The following is a 15809-nucleotide window of genomic DNA, read 5'->3' as shown; positions in this document are numbered from 1 at the left end:
GGCTGTCTTTCATCTTGCAGGAAAACAAGAGTTCGGCTTGGCAGTTCAAATCGGCTTCAAAATAACTCGCTGATAAAGGAAAATAGAAAACATTAATGATGGGGTAATGAAAACAATGATCTTCTTTTAAATGAAAATTGCTCTAAGATCCTAAATTTGCCACTTCTTTCTCTTTAATCTCAAAGAGACCCTGTGGAGAAGAGATTGAATTTCTAGGAAAACTGTTGTGAGGCAAGACATCTAATAATAATATAAAAGTTAAATTACCACCAGAATGAAAATGAAGGATTGGAAAAAACAACTGCGCTTAGCTGTGGAAAACAATTTGGCAAGGTTGCTGTTTGGGGACGCCGTAGGGTGTCACCATTAGAGACTTCACCAAAGACCCGCCATTACTCAAGCATGAGGCACTTCACCATCGTGTTACCTCTAAACTTCACAAGATACTGAGAAGTGTTTCTTACTCTCTCTATTTTACAGAAGAAACAAACACTGAGGGAGGTTTCGCAACCTGTCCCTGGTAAGGCATCTAGGGGCAAAGCCGGGGTTCAACCTGTGTTAGTCTGATTTAGAAGCCATCCTCTATTCTGCCTTACCTCACTGTGCTGTCTCTCCATCTGGATTCCCCCAAATACCTCATGGAATGTGAAATGGGAAGGCATGAAAAGACAGAATACCGGCCATTTTTTAAATGTAGATTTCATGCCTTGCACCATCACGTGTATGGTAGATTTCATTTTCAAATGTCAGCTCTTCCAACCTATTTTACTAGCTAACATAATTTGGTCATGGGAGGGCATGTGTGTCTGCCAGGGGAAGAAGAGCAGCAGATTCATGCAGCATTAAGAGCTTTGGGTTCTGTCGCCAGCCTGCCTGACCTTGATTCTCAGTTTAGCCGCTGAGAACTTGAATGTCCCTAAGCACCTTGCTGAAGCCCTCCAGGGCTAGGATCAGTGGGATTTTCACTTCCTTCTTCTTACTTATCAGTGTTTTCTAAAATTTTGTCAGTGAATTTCTGCAATGAGAAAAGCATGAAGATTATTTAAAAGAATTACTTAGAATTGGCTTTTTATTCAGATGTAAATAGATGCTGGTAAAATGCATCCACTTACACATTTATGGAGTGCCCACTGTGTATTAATTAGGCACTCTGCCAGCTCTTAGAGATACAAAATGAATAACACACACAGATGTACAAGCCACTATCACAGTCTACTGGGGGAGATGGACATGGACATAATTTTAACGAAATATAACCCTACCGCATGGAGCTCTCAATATATTTTTTAAAAAAGCAAGACAAACACTTGGAACACTACTGGGCATATGATAAGTGCTCAATAAATGTCGGGTAGTTGTTAATCACTAAGTCCTTTGATAGATGAATGGCACAAAGCTACCGAGATCACAAAGAAGGATGGGAATACCTACCTGGAGAACGGGGGAGGACACTAAAGGAAGGTCATTAGGAAGGAACATTTAAGCTGAAGGTAACAATAGGAAGGGAAAGGCATTCCAGGCAAAGGGAATAGCATGTGCAAAGCCACTGACATAGAAGGCTCAGGGGAGCTCTAAATAGCTCAGTGTGGCTGCTACATTAGGGAGCAGTGGGAGATGCAGCTGGAAAGAAAAAGTAGCTGATAATGAAAATAATAGCACCTCCTGTGGACAAAGCTCTACTACTCTAAGTGTCTTACGTGTATAAATTCATTCAATCCTCACAGCAACCTGGCGAGGTAGTTCTGTGATCATGCCCATTTTACAGAGGAAACTGAGGCATGAAGAAGCAGTGATTTGCTCAAGGTCACCCTGCTAGTCAGGAGTGAACCAAGATACAGACTAGGGCAGTCTGTGTGCAGAACAAGGCTGCCCCTCACAATACATAGGCAAGAATTGAACTAAGTGCCCTAAAATAACAAGGCTGAATTAGGCTTTATCCCAGAAGGGCTAAGTAAATCAAACATCATAAATTGTGTGATGCAGGGCTAAATTGTCAATGATAATGGTACTCAGCTCTTTGGGTTGAGAGAGGTTAAATAAGTTGATATGTTAATGTACATAAAGTGTTTTGAAGGATGCCTGGCACATACTAACTGCTCTATCATTGTCGGCCATCATCATTACTATTACCTGGTACCAAAATCTACACTTTCACGCTTTCCCTCAGTGTAGCAAAGAGGTATATTTCAGACTGGCCCAATTTAACTAATCTGAAACTGATAAAATCTTCCCCTGTTCATTGGCCTTGAATATACTCCTCCAGCTCACACTTCGGGGGCAGATCAGGACGCCTTTAAATATTTATGACTTTTATTCCATATGAATTGGGGAAAGACTAGCCTAGGGATGGGAAGCATGCCACTGGGCAGCCATTAGGATCGTCCGGGGGAGAGGCCAGTACTCACTGGGATGTGTATTACAGACGGAAAGCAAATGTTTCCCTCCTTGTCAAGTTAATTTACTCTCACTGGACACAATATTCCTTGAACTATTACCTACACAGTACGGCAGGTGATAGGAGTCAGGTCCTGCTGACCAGCAAGGGTGCTCTGAGCCCAGGAAACTGCAGCGGAGAGCTTTTTCCTCGGCCAGATTCTTTAAATGGACTCACGGGCAGGTATTTAAACCCGAAAGCAAGGGGTCATGGTCAGAGAGTCCCTGAGGCAGCACTTCCAGAAGTCACTTCTTAATAAGTCCTGATTCAGGGCCACACTGTTTGTCTGTCAACTCCCTGAAAGCAGAAACATAGAATCACCTTGTATCCAAGGGCCGACTAGGAGAAAGTGCTCAGTATATATTTGCTTAAAAAAAAAAAAAGAACAATGAGCAACATCAGCAGAATTTTATCTTAGGCTGAAGGGTTAATGAAGTGGCAAATATTATTTTTTAAAAAGTTTGCTTCTTTAACCACTTTTAAAGCAAGAAGCACAATTATAATTTCTGTTATTGCCAAATAACCCCCTGGCCCTGGTATGGGGCCATTTTAAATAATGATCATATCAGGAAAAGACAGGTTGTAGGTAGAAACAACCACCTTACTGTTTTGAAAAATAACAGTTCAACTGGGGATTTAGTGAAGACTGACTGACCCGTTGTAAGGGAGGAGGGGTTAGCTAAGAAATTTAACCCCTCTTCCATAAGCTTCAGCAAAAGAATGGTTGAGTTTACAAAATATGGGTCAAGTTTAGAGCAATGGACAGAACTGGGCAGGGATGTGAGTGAAGTAGAAGAGGCAGGTTCCAGAGTCCTGTGAAATTCACTACCACCACCCAGATGTCCACAAAGGACTCATTACATTCAAAGGACAGTAAAGAAAAATGTGATGTGTCCCCTGTTTTTTGCTACAACAGTGGATCTCAATCATAGGGAGGTTATAGACCACCTAGAATTAACCGACTCTTCATAAACTGGCAATAGTGATCTATTAAGTTTCAACGTAACCAGATACATACATTTGAACTAAACTAGATAACACACAAATAAAGGCAAGCGCCAATGATTTGGGATATTTTTATAAAGAAAAAACCACATCATTTTGGCTCTATTTTTTTCTCTGAAATTGGGAAGAGAATGTGATTATTTGAGGCTAGTTGCAGGACATCAGTGTTTTGGAAACACACAGCTTGGGGACCGCTATCCTAAATGCCAACTTGCCCATGAACCTCACACACTGGGATACCAAGCTTCTGCAGATAGGGAAGATAGGAACAGAAATAGCATCTATTCAAGTAGCAGCATATACCACTGTATGTCCATGGCACACTCTTGCCCATTTGGTGGGAACAAGTGGGATTAAGGATGAAATGTGATTTTCCTAAGGTATCTGTTAATTTTGTAGCAAGCTCCAAACCCAACTTCCCGGACCCCACCCTGTCAGAGTTCTCTTCCCTCCAGACTCACGCCCTAGGTTTTTCTGGTGCTATTCCAAGGCTGAGTTAACATTCATTCTTTCCTCTTCTCAAGCTGCCAGTGGACCAGGGACATAGAAACTTGTAACCCTGAACCTCTCACATTCCTTCAGAGTCCTCGGAAACTGCAGCTGGGGCTGCTCTTGGTTATCAAGAAGAACAGTAGATAGACATTTCATTCACAAAGATCCATCTTCGTTTCCTCCTCTACATATCTGTAAACTGATTTGATTTCGTACTAGTGAAAAACAGACCAATTCTTAATCCAGGCAAATTTGAGAGGCGCATGAATGTTGTCCTCCCAGAATTTGAAGGAATCCCTCTCTCTAACCCTTCCCTGAATCCCAGTTTTCAAATAAGAATCTGCCACTCAGTCACCCTAAAGACTGTTAGTACTTGCCATGCTGATGGGGCCCAAAGCTATGATTTTAGCTATTTGATCTTTAAATAAAGTCTATGGAAGCCCTCCTGGGAAAAATACATGTACGGGCACACAGAAATTTTACATACCGTTTGGAGATTTAGAGACAGTACTAAACTTGTTCATTAAATCCACGGTGACAAAACAAGACAAAAAAAAAAAAAAAAGAAAGAAATGCATGGGGGGCAGGCCGTGTTCCTTCACTTGTTGGGAAGACTGTGGGGAAGTGTCTTGGAACCTTTGCTAACACCAGGAAGATGCAGTAAGAGCTAAGAATGTATCCAGAAGTCAGAATCAGTCAGTGTCAGAGATGAATGCTCTCTGTCCCCAAAGTACCCCCACCCCCCAAAGACACCCATGCTTGGTCCTGAAAGAGGCACAAGATGGGATTGACAGTCCGGAACTTTTTCAGGCCTCCCTGAGATAAACCTCTGGCCATCTTAGGCTTTCCTTTTCCCTGCGGGGATGCGGGGTACTCCTGCTGCCTCCGAGAGAAGTCAGGGGCCCCTGCTCTGCCCGCGCCCCTGTCCTGCCTCAGAGACGTGCCCGGGGGGCTCTGTTCCCCAGGCTCAGGGCGGCCCGTGTCCCTCCCGGATCAGCGCCGGACCCCCGCACCCGGCCCCCGCCGGCCCTCTGGCCGCTCCCGGATCCGATCTCCGCTCACCTGGCGCCCGGTGCGCGGCCCCCGTGTGCCCCGCGTGGCCGTCGGAGCGCGGCTGAGCGCTGGCGGCGGGACAGTCAGAGCCCAGGTCCCGCGCACCGCCCCTGCCCCTCCCACCCCTCTGAGCCCGGCGGCAGGTGCATGCTCCTGGTCCCGCCCCAGCAGACAGCATCCTCCCTCGCCCACTTTGGAGGCCGACCAGGGGCAGCAACTTCCACTCCCGGGAGCTCTGGACATCCTCCATGCCGGCTGGTCGCGAGCCTGCACAAAGGGAGTATTTGCAGAGGTGGGCTCTTGCCCCAGGAGGGTTGGGGTCCTCTTGCCGGGCTCCAGAACTATCGGCACCATCGCCTGCTTGCCCACAGTTCAGGGCCTTTTATCTAGCTTGGAATGGAAGCAACTTCAATCTGACCCTCTAAATTAAAGACTTCCACTGAAGTGTCTTTTTCACTGTATCCAATTACAGGCCTGTCCTCCACCACTCTGCAAAGTCGTTTAAAAATAGTTTGTAACTGTGTAAGAAGAGCATTTGTCTGGATCTCCAGATCTAGGTCGAAGCCCTCTTGCCATAGGACTTGGGAACAACAGCCTCTTCGCTTCTCTGAAACTCAGCCACATCATCCAAGATAACAGGGCTCTGAGTCATTGGACTCTACGGTCCCTTCCAGCATTAAAGAAGAGTTTTGGGTACTGCCGAAAAGGAGATGAGTGGAGAAAGTGCCTTTCACGCTCTGCTGTGAATGGGCATAGAACGCCGGTCTGCATTTCCATGTTGGTGGGCAGTATCACGACCAGTCCATCCTGTGGGCATGCAAGCCTGCTTGAGCAAGAATGGCAAAGCTGGCATTCCAGAGCCCAAGTGAGAAGACTCCCCTAGCTGATGGTTGGGATAGTAGGTTTTTAAATTTTATGCTTATCATTATTATTATTTGGGTCCCAGCCTTTCCAGGGAAATACCTTGCATTAGGAGAAAAATTATTCTCCAGTCTTACTGTTTTTAATCACTTCCTCAATCCCTCATTTGGAATTATTTGACCCTATTTTGTGCCAATCCACCCACACATTCATTCATCAGACACTTGCTGCTTGGTTATTCTATATAATCAAGGCACTGAGGAGATAAGGAGGAATAAGACATGATCTCTAACTTCTAGGAACACGTCCTAGAAAAAAATAAATGATTAATGTTGACACTGGTAAATTAGGGTGCTAGAACATGCATAACCCAGGCATAAGAGAAGGAGAGATCAGAAAAAGCTTCCTGGAGTAAAAAGACATTTGAACATTTTTCCATGATGAGCAGGATTTCCAGGTAAAGAGGAAAACGGCTGAAAGAAATGATTTAAGAACAAGTGTTAAGTCCTAAAATCTTAAATGCGCAAGGAACATTTTAAAATATCCAGTTCTGGGAATATAAAATGGTGCAGCCACTATAAAATACAGTATAATCGTTCCTCAAAAAATTAAAAATAGAATTGCCATGTGATCCAGTAATTCTACTTCTGCATAAATACCCCAAAGAATTGAAAGTAGAGATTCAAAGAGATATTTCTACACCTATGTTCACAGCAACACTATTCACAATAACCAAAATGTGGAAGCAACCCAAATGTGGTTTGTACAGATAATGGAATATAATTCAGCTTTAGAAAGGAAGGAGCTTCTGACACAGGGTACGACAAACATGGATGAACCTTAAGGACATGATGGTAAGTGAAAAAAAACCGGTCACAAAAGGATAAATACTGTGTGGTTCTGCTTGTATGGGATCCTTAGACTAGTCAAATTCATGGAGACAGAAAATAGCTATCACTTTATCAGAAAACAATGTCTTACAACCTAATACTCTAAATCTTTTTTTAAAAATTTTTTTAAAAAGATTTTATTTATTTATTTGACCCAGAGAGAGCTAGAGAGAGAAAGAGACAGAGAGCAAGCACAAGCAGGGGGAACAGCAGGCAGGGGAGAAGTAGGTTCCCCGCTGAGCAAGGAGCGACATGGGGCTCCATCCCAGGACCCTGGGATCATGACCTGAGCCGAAGGCAGACGCTTAACCGACTGAGCCACCCAGGCGCCCCATAACCTGACACTCTAAATTGGTCCATCAACAAAATGATTATTATGAGCTGTCTTTTCTTTTAATGTTTACCTGTAAATATAACTTCTTACTACAATTCAAAATTATCACCTATAAGGTAGACATTTGCAGGAAAAAAAATACTAACCAATATAGATCTTAATCATTCTCCGAATAAAAAGAATGACAATTTACATATCTCTAAAACAACTTGCATTAGAAAATGATGTCACTAATTTAGACCATGTTTAAGCTTCAAGTTTAGGTCTTTTAGTAACCCAAGTCAAAGACATAGAGGGTGAAATTCAACTTCCATTTAAAATTGGTCTCTTGCCCAGATTCAGAAATGCACTTTCTTCTTTTAAATAAGCACTTGATAGAACAGGATTCCAGCACTTACGTTCACGGCTCTGTGAGCAACCAGGTGCGCCAGCAATGTGCTGCAATCGACCCTTCGAAGCAGAGGATGGGACTTATCTTCATGAAGATCAGGATACTCAGAATGTCTCCAGTTAAGAAGCACTGACATCGGGCGCCTGGGTGGCTAAGTTGGTTGGGCGGCTGCCTTCGGCTCAGGTCATGATCCTGGAGTCCTGGGATTGAGTCCCGCGTTGGGCTCCCTGCTCAGCACGGGGTCTGCTTCTCCCTCTGACTCTCCTCCCTCTCCTGCTCTCTGTCTCTCATTCTCTCTCTCTCAAATAAATAAATAAAATCTTTAAAAAAAAAAAAGAAGAAGCACTGACATCTTGGGGCGCCTGGGTGGCAGTTAAGCAGCTGCCTTCGGCTCAGGTCATAATCCCGGGGTCCTGGGATGGAGCCCCATGTCTGGCTCTCTGCTCAGCGGGGAGCCTGCTTCACCTTCTCCTTCTGCCTTCTGGTGCTCTCTTTCTCTCTCTTTGTCAAATAAATAAAATAAATAAAATCTTTTTTTTTTTAAGATTTTATTTATTTGACAGAGACAGAGATAACGAGAGCAGGAACACAAGCAGCGGGAGTGGGAGAGGGAGAAGCAGGCTTCCCGTGGGAGCCCGATGTGGGACTCGATCCCAGGACCCTGGGATCATGACCTGAGCCGAAGGCAGACACTTAACGGCTGAGCCACCCAGGTGCCCTCATAAATAAAATCTTAAAAAAAAAAAAAAAAAAAAGAAGAAGCACTGACATCTTAAAGCCCCATGCTCCAAAAAGCTCCGAGAAACTCTATGGAGAAGGCAGATTCAAGTAGCATTCTCCGAAGAGCCATTAATTACTGAGTTGGGGGCTGGCAGCGGGAAGGAGTAACACATGAGTTCTCGTCTTAGCTCTTACTCAGTTGAGTGAGAAAGGGACAAACCACTGGTGACAATAGAGACCATCCCGTTTCTTTCTCCCCTGGTTATCCTGATCCAATCATCAATGATCATGTTTCCAGATAGTAGTATCATTCCTGACCATTCGTATTAGCCATGTGTTTTCTTTTCTATATTCTGATGCTTTGACATTTGGGGCTTTGCTGACCTGGGAGACCGTCTCCCAGGGTTAGCCAATTTCTAGAGAGAGTAAACTCACCAGAGAGTGTACTTTCAAATGCACACCAGTCAGTCCAGAGCTCATAACCCCTACCACCTCCTTTTTCAGGCTCTCACACTCTGGGCCACTATCCATCTGCTCCAATTATTCCCAAGACAGGTACCAGACAAAGAAGGACAGTCCCCATGCTCCAGAGCCTGCTGAAACTATTCCAACTAGCCAGTCCTAAGTCTGCTTCCTCTGCCTTGCCTGTTCGTTCCCATGAGAAACTACAATAAAGTTCCCTCTCTCCTTCTGTCTCTTGGCCAACCCCGGTGCTTGCCTGTGTGTCCTAATCCCTGGTGTGGCCTGCTCCCTCCTCTTGGGATCTGTGAGCATAACAAACTATCTTCTCAGTCATCTCCTAATCTGTTGACCTCGCCATACCTGAATAATAACAAACCTTTATAGCCTTGTCAGACTTTTTTGTAACTTCAGCCACAATATATCTCTTGGTATGATAGCAGTATTCTCATGAGATTAATTGTCTTGATTTGAAAAAAAAAAATGGTTAACTTCTTTTCTAATGCCTTTAAAATGGATTGCTCGGTGAAAATGCACTGTTTAAAAAAAGCAAGGTTTTGATCCATGCTCTCCTAGGCAACAAATCCAATTATTGAGATGCCTTCCAGATTCCTGCAATATTTCTCCGGTGAAGAAGACATTATGGTGTAGTGGACAGAAGCCCAGAAGTTTGAAGCCTGAATTTTAGTGTTTAGAAAGCAACTCAGTTAACTGGGAAAAGAAATTCCCTTTGTAGGCTTCCATCTAGGAAAAACAGAGGTTTGACCAGACACTTTCTATGGCCAGTTCCAGATGAAAGGGATTTTAGTCGTGAAAACCTAGGAAAAGCTCAAAGCTTTGTTTCTTAGAAAAGTAGGTATGCTATTGCTATGCCAACATGAGTCATCTGCTATGCTTCTATGTGAACATCGTTTGATGATTTTTACACGTTTTCAAATGATGTGTTGTTGTGAACACTTCTTTGAAAAAGAGGCTTTTCTGGGAAATATGTGACTGTTGGGAAAGAGATTGATTAGATTGACTATCTTTAGATCCAATCCCAGTAAAATCTGGAAGATGAGTAGATACCTAACAGAGTGTTCTAGGTGGAGAAAGAGTCAGGCAGTTAGTACAGCTAGACTGTTGAGCCAGAGAGAAGGATGGGATTGCCACTCTGCTCAGGAGGAGTTTTAATGTGAAGTATGGTGACCAGTGGAAGCAGGGAGAAACGGATATTAGAGACAAAGAAAAGGTGGTATAGAAAAGTCAGAGAAGAAGAAAAGGCATCATCAAGAATTGAACTTTTTGCCTCTCCTGATCCCCGTATCCCATCTTTCTGACCATACTAACTACTCTATGACTCAGAAAGACGTTACAAGACTTAGAGATATGACAAGGTCTAATAAAACACTAACTACTTTATGAGTCTCTTTGCCCAGAAGTACTTTTTTTTTTTTTTCTGGGTACTTGCTGTACTTGTAGTCTGTACCATATTATCCAGCATTTATTCATTTTTAAATTCATTTATAAATAGTTTACTAAGTTTAATAAACTGTAATTGTTTTATTAACTTGAGTCTTGCCTAAGTCAACAAGATTGTCTCCATGTTGTTGGAGGGGACTTTACAGTCTCCTCCTTGGATCTTAAACAGCATGTTACATAGATACATAGCAAGCAATAACAATTGCCTATTGTTTTGGTTATTACTATAACCATGATTCTGACTCCTCATTTGACCTTAATTAATACTAAGTTCTTTAGGTTTCTAGTTACAAGTTGAGATCAATCAGTTTCCCACCGGTGTCTGGCCAATCAGTTGAACATATGAAAACAACAGAGGGAGAGAGTGGCCAAGAATTGAACAGAATGCAAACTAAGCTGAAAGATTGAATGGGGTAATGAGGAACTCACCGGGGACTGGAGAACCACTGTAGTCACATGCTAGGGGCTGCCCCTAGTTTGTGCAATGCGCACAAGAGTAGAACAGGAGGAGAGAAATAAAGGTGGAGTTTGAAGACTGGCATGTTTAAAGGAGAAGTCTTTATTTATTCTTTCTTTAGGCTAAAGGTAACCTAAGCATTAGTGTAGACTGAGGAAAATTTAAAAAGCCAAAGGAAAAGAAAAGATTGGAGAGAGATAATTAATGGATAGGAGATAGAATCACGATGGGGAGGTATTTCTCAGCAAATAATAAACGTGTTTGAATCCTGGCTCCTACCCTTACAAGCTGCATAACTTCTCTCTTTAAACCGCATTTTGTTCATTTTGTCAAACTGGAATAACATGATTGTTGTAAGACCTAAATGAGATAATAGATAGAAGTCATTAGCACAGTGTAAGCTTTCATAAAATAGTAGCTATTATTAAGTCAGGAGCCCAAATGGAAAGGAGAAAGGCCACCAATTCCTCTGAGATGGAAAAGGGGGGATAGGGGAAGATCTGCATGAACTTGAGGTGGAATTCCATCATTTCTGAGTCCAGAGGTTCTCAACTATGGCAGAATATCAGAATCGACGGGGGAGCTTTCAGAAATACTAGAATGCCAGCATTCAGAAATGCTTTCCTCCTACCCCAGATCAATTAAATCAGACACTCTGAAGGTGGGCATGACTATTGGTATTTTTTTAAAAGCTCTCCAGGTTCACCATACAAAGTTGAAAACGATTAGGAGATTAGGATAAATTTCGTTTCTCAAGTTTGACTAAACATTTTTGAAGTAAATACTTCAAAAATTTTAAAGAATGTTGATGGCAGCCATGGAAGAATCTCAGAAACATTGTGTTGAGGGGCACCTGGGTGGCTCCGTCAGTTAGGTGTCTGCCTTTGGCTCAGGTCATGGTCTAGGGGTCCTGGGATCGAGCCCTGTGTGGGGTTCTCTGCTCAGCGGGGAGTCTGCTTCTCCCTCCCTCTCTCTGCTCCTCCTCCATCCTCCCCCTACTCGTGTTCTCTCTCTCTCTCAAATAAATAAATCTTTAAAAACAAAAAACAACAAAAATAGTTGTATCGAGCAAAAGAAGCCAGAAACAAAGAGACTCACTTTATATGATACCATCATGATTCCACTGAGATCAAGTAAAAAAAAAAAAAAAAAAAAAAAATCTATGAGGATAAGAGTTAGAATTTGCTTCTGGGAGGGGAGAAGGGTTGGCCAGAATGGACAATTGAAAACCTTCTAGGTTGATGTAAATGTCCTGTATCTTGACTCGGGTGTTGGTTACTGACCTAAATACATTTGCTCAAACTCATTGAACTGTATACTTAAAATCTGTGAATTTTACTGTGTGTATTTATACCTATATATCTAACTACACAGGCATTGGGGAGCCATTAAGAGTAGTTAAGTAGGGAAGCGTAAAGCATGATAAAAGTTATTTTAAATGTGTTTAGCACTTTATTATCCACTAGTTTTTCTGTTGAGCAGGCATTTAGTTCAAATCTCTTATCAGCAAGTTTCTACTACGTAAAGGGGATGTCCCAGGAAACTGTTGGGAGAAAGGAACCAACTTACTGTTTTCAGTTTAGAGATTTAATCTTTCATATTCTTATATTATTTAGATATCATTATATATAGTATATATTATATGTTGGTTATTTGTTCAGCTTTTCATCTTCTGGCGTTTCCATCTGTGGTTAAGATTTTAGTTCCTCATTTTGTTCCTTGGACCTTTGAAAGGATGGAAAGAACGTTGGGGCAGAATCATGTGGTTCCTTAAGCTATCTTCTTGTTTTATGAAAGATAAGTAGATTCAGGGGCCAGTGCCCAGTCTCTCGCCAGGACGAGGAGACTTAAGGATACCAGCATAGCGCGCAAGCACAAACACGATCTTTGTCTTTACATCTAAGAAGGAACGCCCCCCCACCCCGGCCACCCGTGCACACACAACCCAGAGACTCAGCATATAGAACTCCCCTCACGCTCTGTCCTCCCCCGAGGCCCCCACAACGCAACGTGTGGCTTTTGTGAGTCCCAGTGTTGCTACCGACAACCAGCGCAGGATGGTCAGTGTGAAGCAAGTAGAAGAAATTGGTCCCAGCTCTGCTCTACCTTCTGTAGTCCCCACCTTTTCCCATTTGCCCTGTGTATGGAACATTAATCACACTTACACCCTAAAGGAAGTTTAGAGATTCAAATTCTTCAGCGCTGAAGTACCATTTGTTGGCATGTTCTATAGCAGCCAATGGTGATTGCATTAACTTCACCCCACACTAAAAAAAGTAATTCGTTACCAGAGATTCCATTCCCTTCCTACCTCCGTTCATATTTCTCCTGTCTCACTAGAGTCTTTAGGGAACATCAGGCCACCATGAGCTGTTAAAATTCATCTCACTCCGGGTTAGTGACATGTCACTTCTCCCTCCCAGCAAGCACGCTGAGCAACATCGTCTTGTTTTCTTTGTCAGGCTTCTGCGTTTGAATTAAAATGCACACATAACAGGCTTCCATCATTTCTTTTTTTTTTTTTTTATTTGACAGAGAGAGAGACAGCGAGAGAGGGAACACAAGCAGGGGGAGTGGGAGAGGGAGAAGCAGGCTCCCCGCTGAACAGGGAGCCCATTGCAGGCTTGATCCCAGGACCCTGGGATCATGACCTGAGCCAAAGGCAGACGCTTAACGACTGAGCCACCCAGGCGCCCCCCATCATTTCTTTATTACAACATTTTCAATTTCTTCCTTTTGACCTTTTGATATTGCTTTCATGATTATTTTTTCCTAGGGCCCTGTTGACACAACAGACCGCTGGACTAACCTATTAACCTTTTGAAAAATCAAAGTTGAAATCTGATTTGAGTGAGAAACCCAAAATAGTTTCCAACTAGCCTGGGCTTTACCAACAATAAGCCAGACACGTTCATCTCCGTGGTGGACCGGCTCTGCATGCGGAGAAGCTGCCCAGCAAGAGGAGTTTAAAATGAAATGGGACGTAAAGATAGCATTGGGTTTAATCTTAGAGTGGCTCATCTTAGTCCTCACTTTTAGAAAAAAAGGAAAACACACATGATTTAACCAAGAAGTGGTTTCTTCCTTTCTTTGACTTTGCATAGACAGTCCTCTGGAGTTTCTGCCCCGTCCACGATGCGCACGGATGTACGATTGCCAGGTGAAATCAGTAAGCTCTTTCTGTTTCCTCCCTTCCAAATTATACCAGACTGATATTTCATGAAATTGGGGGGAAAACTTTTTAAATCCCCTTTCACTGTAAATCCTGCTTTAATCCCAATTGTGAGTTTAACTGTATCCGGACTTCTGTGACATTCTCGCAGCTGCCCAGTGATAATCGATGAGACAGGCATGCTCTGTTTGGTTAAAAGTCTCCACTTTGAGAACAGATGCCTCACTCATCTCTATCCCATCTTCAAAAGTGGTCTGTGCCTGGCCTTTGCTGACCCCTCTCACCCCCGTGTCCACGTGAAACATACCGATCACTGGTCCTGTGTGGTTTTACATGACTTTTGAGTCTCCAGGGCGGACCTTTCTGTTTTACTATATTTTTAACTATTTTAAGCAAAGGGATCACCAGAATCCTAAAGTGATATTCTATGAATAGATACACCCATATTTGGTGATTTTATCGCATATTTATTTGAAAAGGAAATATTGCCACTCCGTTCACTCGTAATTGCTTTCAAACCTGCTTTGCTTTATTTAGGGTCTGTTCATCTTGCAGTGACGCCGTCTGGGCGGGGAAGGGGCAGGGAAGGGGCGGGGCGGGGCTAGGAGCCCGGGAAGCTCCAGGCGGGGGCAGGAAGCCTCCCCTGCTGAGAAGGAAACTTGCAGAGCAATTATGACCAAAGAGCAACTCCAGGGAAGCCTTCTTATCATCTGTGCACCTTGTGGCTTCAGCTACTTGCACTTTGAAGGCTGAGTTCTTGAGCGCTGTTGCTTCCTGACATTGTCACCTGAAGGGGACATTGACAGCAGGCACGACAGTCCTGTGCACTTATGAGGCCTTGAGCAGGGTCAGCTATATCATTTGCAGGGTCCGTTACAGAATGAAAATGTGGGGCTTCTTGTCTAAAAAGGAGAGTGCTCACTTAGGCAGCACATACACATACTAACATTGGGACGATACAGAGAAGATCAGCACGGCCCCTGCGCCACAAGATGATGCACAAATTTGTGAGGTGTTCCATAAAAAAATAAAAGGAGAAAAAATGCCTTTAAAGCTATTAAAATATAAAGTTTGTCCTTTCTTCTGAGGTCTCCTTTTGACTTATCATTGTATTTGGGCTTTTTTATTTGCTATTTAATGTCATTCTAAATCAAGAAAAATCAACATTTTAAATGATAAGCATGAAATTTGCCATTCATCTTTATGTGGTGCAATACCAGTGTTAAATGCAAGTAGAGGAGCATTCAACTCATATATAGCACTCTCGGAATGACACAAGCCATATTTCGAAGCTCATACGTGTACTGCACAAAACGAACTCAGCTTTTCATAGCACACATTCCACCAACTCTATTTTCAGTTTACTGAAGAGTAAGGAAAGGCTGAAAGGAAAAGAAACCATCGCCCTATCTTTTCCTTTCTTTCTATGTCATCGTTTTCAGTATCATTGCCCGATTCAAGAAAGTAACACAAGTAAAAAAAATGGTGTGATGGGGCTCCTTGCTCGTTAGTGTTCTTTAGACAGCCATTGTCTTCCTCTGGGCCTGAAGCAAGTTCTTGTTTAAACAGAAAGCATGGCCTAGAGGGGTTGTCAATGACCCCTCTTACCCAGTCACAGACCCAACATGCTGCACTTGCTTGGAGTCACTGAACTGCCACGCCTCATGGGTCCACCGGAGTGCTTGGCTGTTTGTAAATGCCATTTGTAAATCAGGCCGCAAGGAACAGCATTCACTCGCATATGGCGTGGAACTTCTCTGTTCACACACATGCTCCATTGTCCCATCCTATTTCCCTTATAAAACACAAGCTCAAAGAGAGCATTCTTAAGAATTTCAAGATAGCAACCACAAGGGACCCTTTGGAGCATGGGCTCGGGGCTACTGCCTAGGCGGCACATCCCCAAAGTCAGCCCTGGCCTTGAATTAGGACATGACTTGTTTAACCGACTCGGGTTCAACCGTGGAAAAGTTATTAAAGTCAAGAATGTTTTCAGAAGCCTCAATTAGGAAGAGACATTTAAGTTGCTATTTCTTATGTGTGTAGACCACCAGAGATATCAAAATCTGGGTATCTTTGA

The 15809-nt window shown here is 43.1% G+C and overlaps 1 non-coding gene across 1 annotated transcript; it reads left to right on the top strand.

Annotated features, from left to right (window-relative positions):
• The first annotated feature begins 14651 nt into the window (after positions 1-14651).
• LOC123324444 lies at positions 14652-14756 on the top strand. The gene has a single exon (XR_006539816.1). It is a non-coding gene; the product is annotated as a U6 spliceosomal RNA (small nuclear RNA).
• The last annotated feature ends 1053 nt before the right edge of the window (positions 14757-15809 follow it).

Source organism: Neomonachus schauinslandi, chromosome 3 (assembly GCF_002201575.2).
Source record: "Neomonachus schauinslandi chromosome 3, ASM220157v2, whole genome shotgun sequence".
Taxonomy (NCBI): Eukaryota; Metazoa; Chordata; class Mammalia; order Carnivora; family Phocidae; genus Neomonachus; species Neomonachus schauinslandi.
This window is presented reverse-complemented; position numbering and strand designations above follow the sequence as displayed.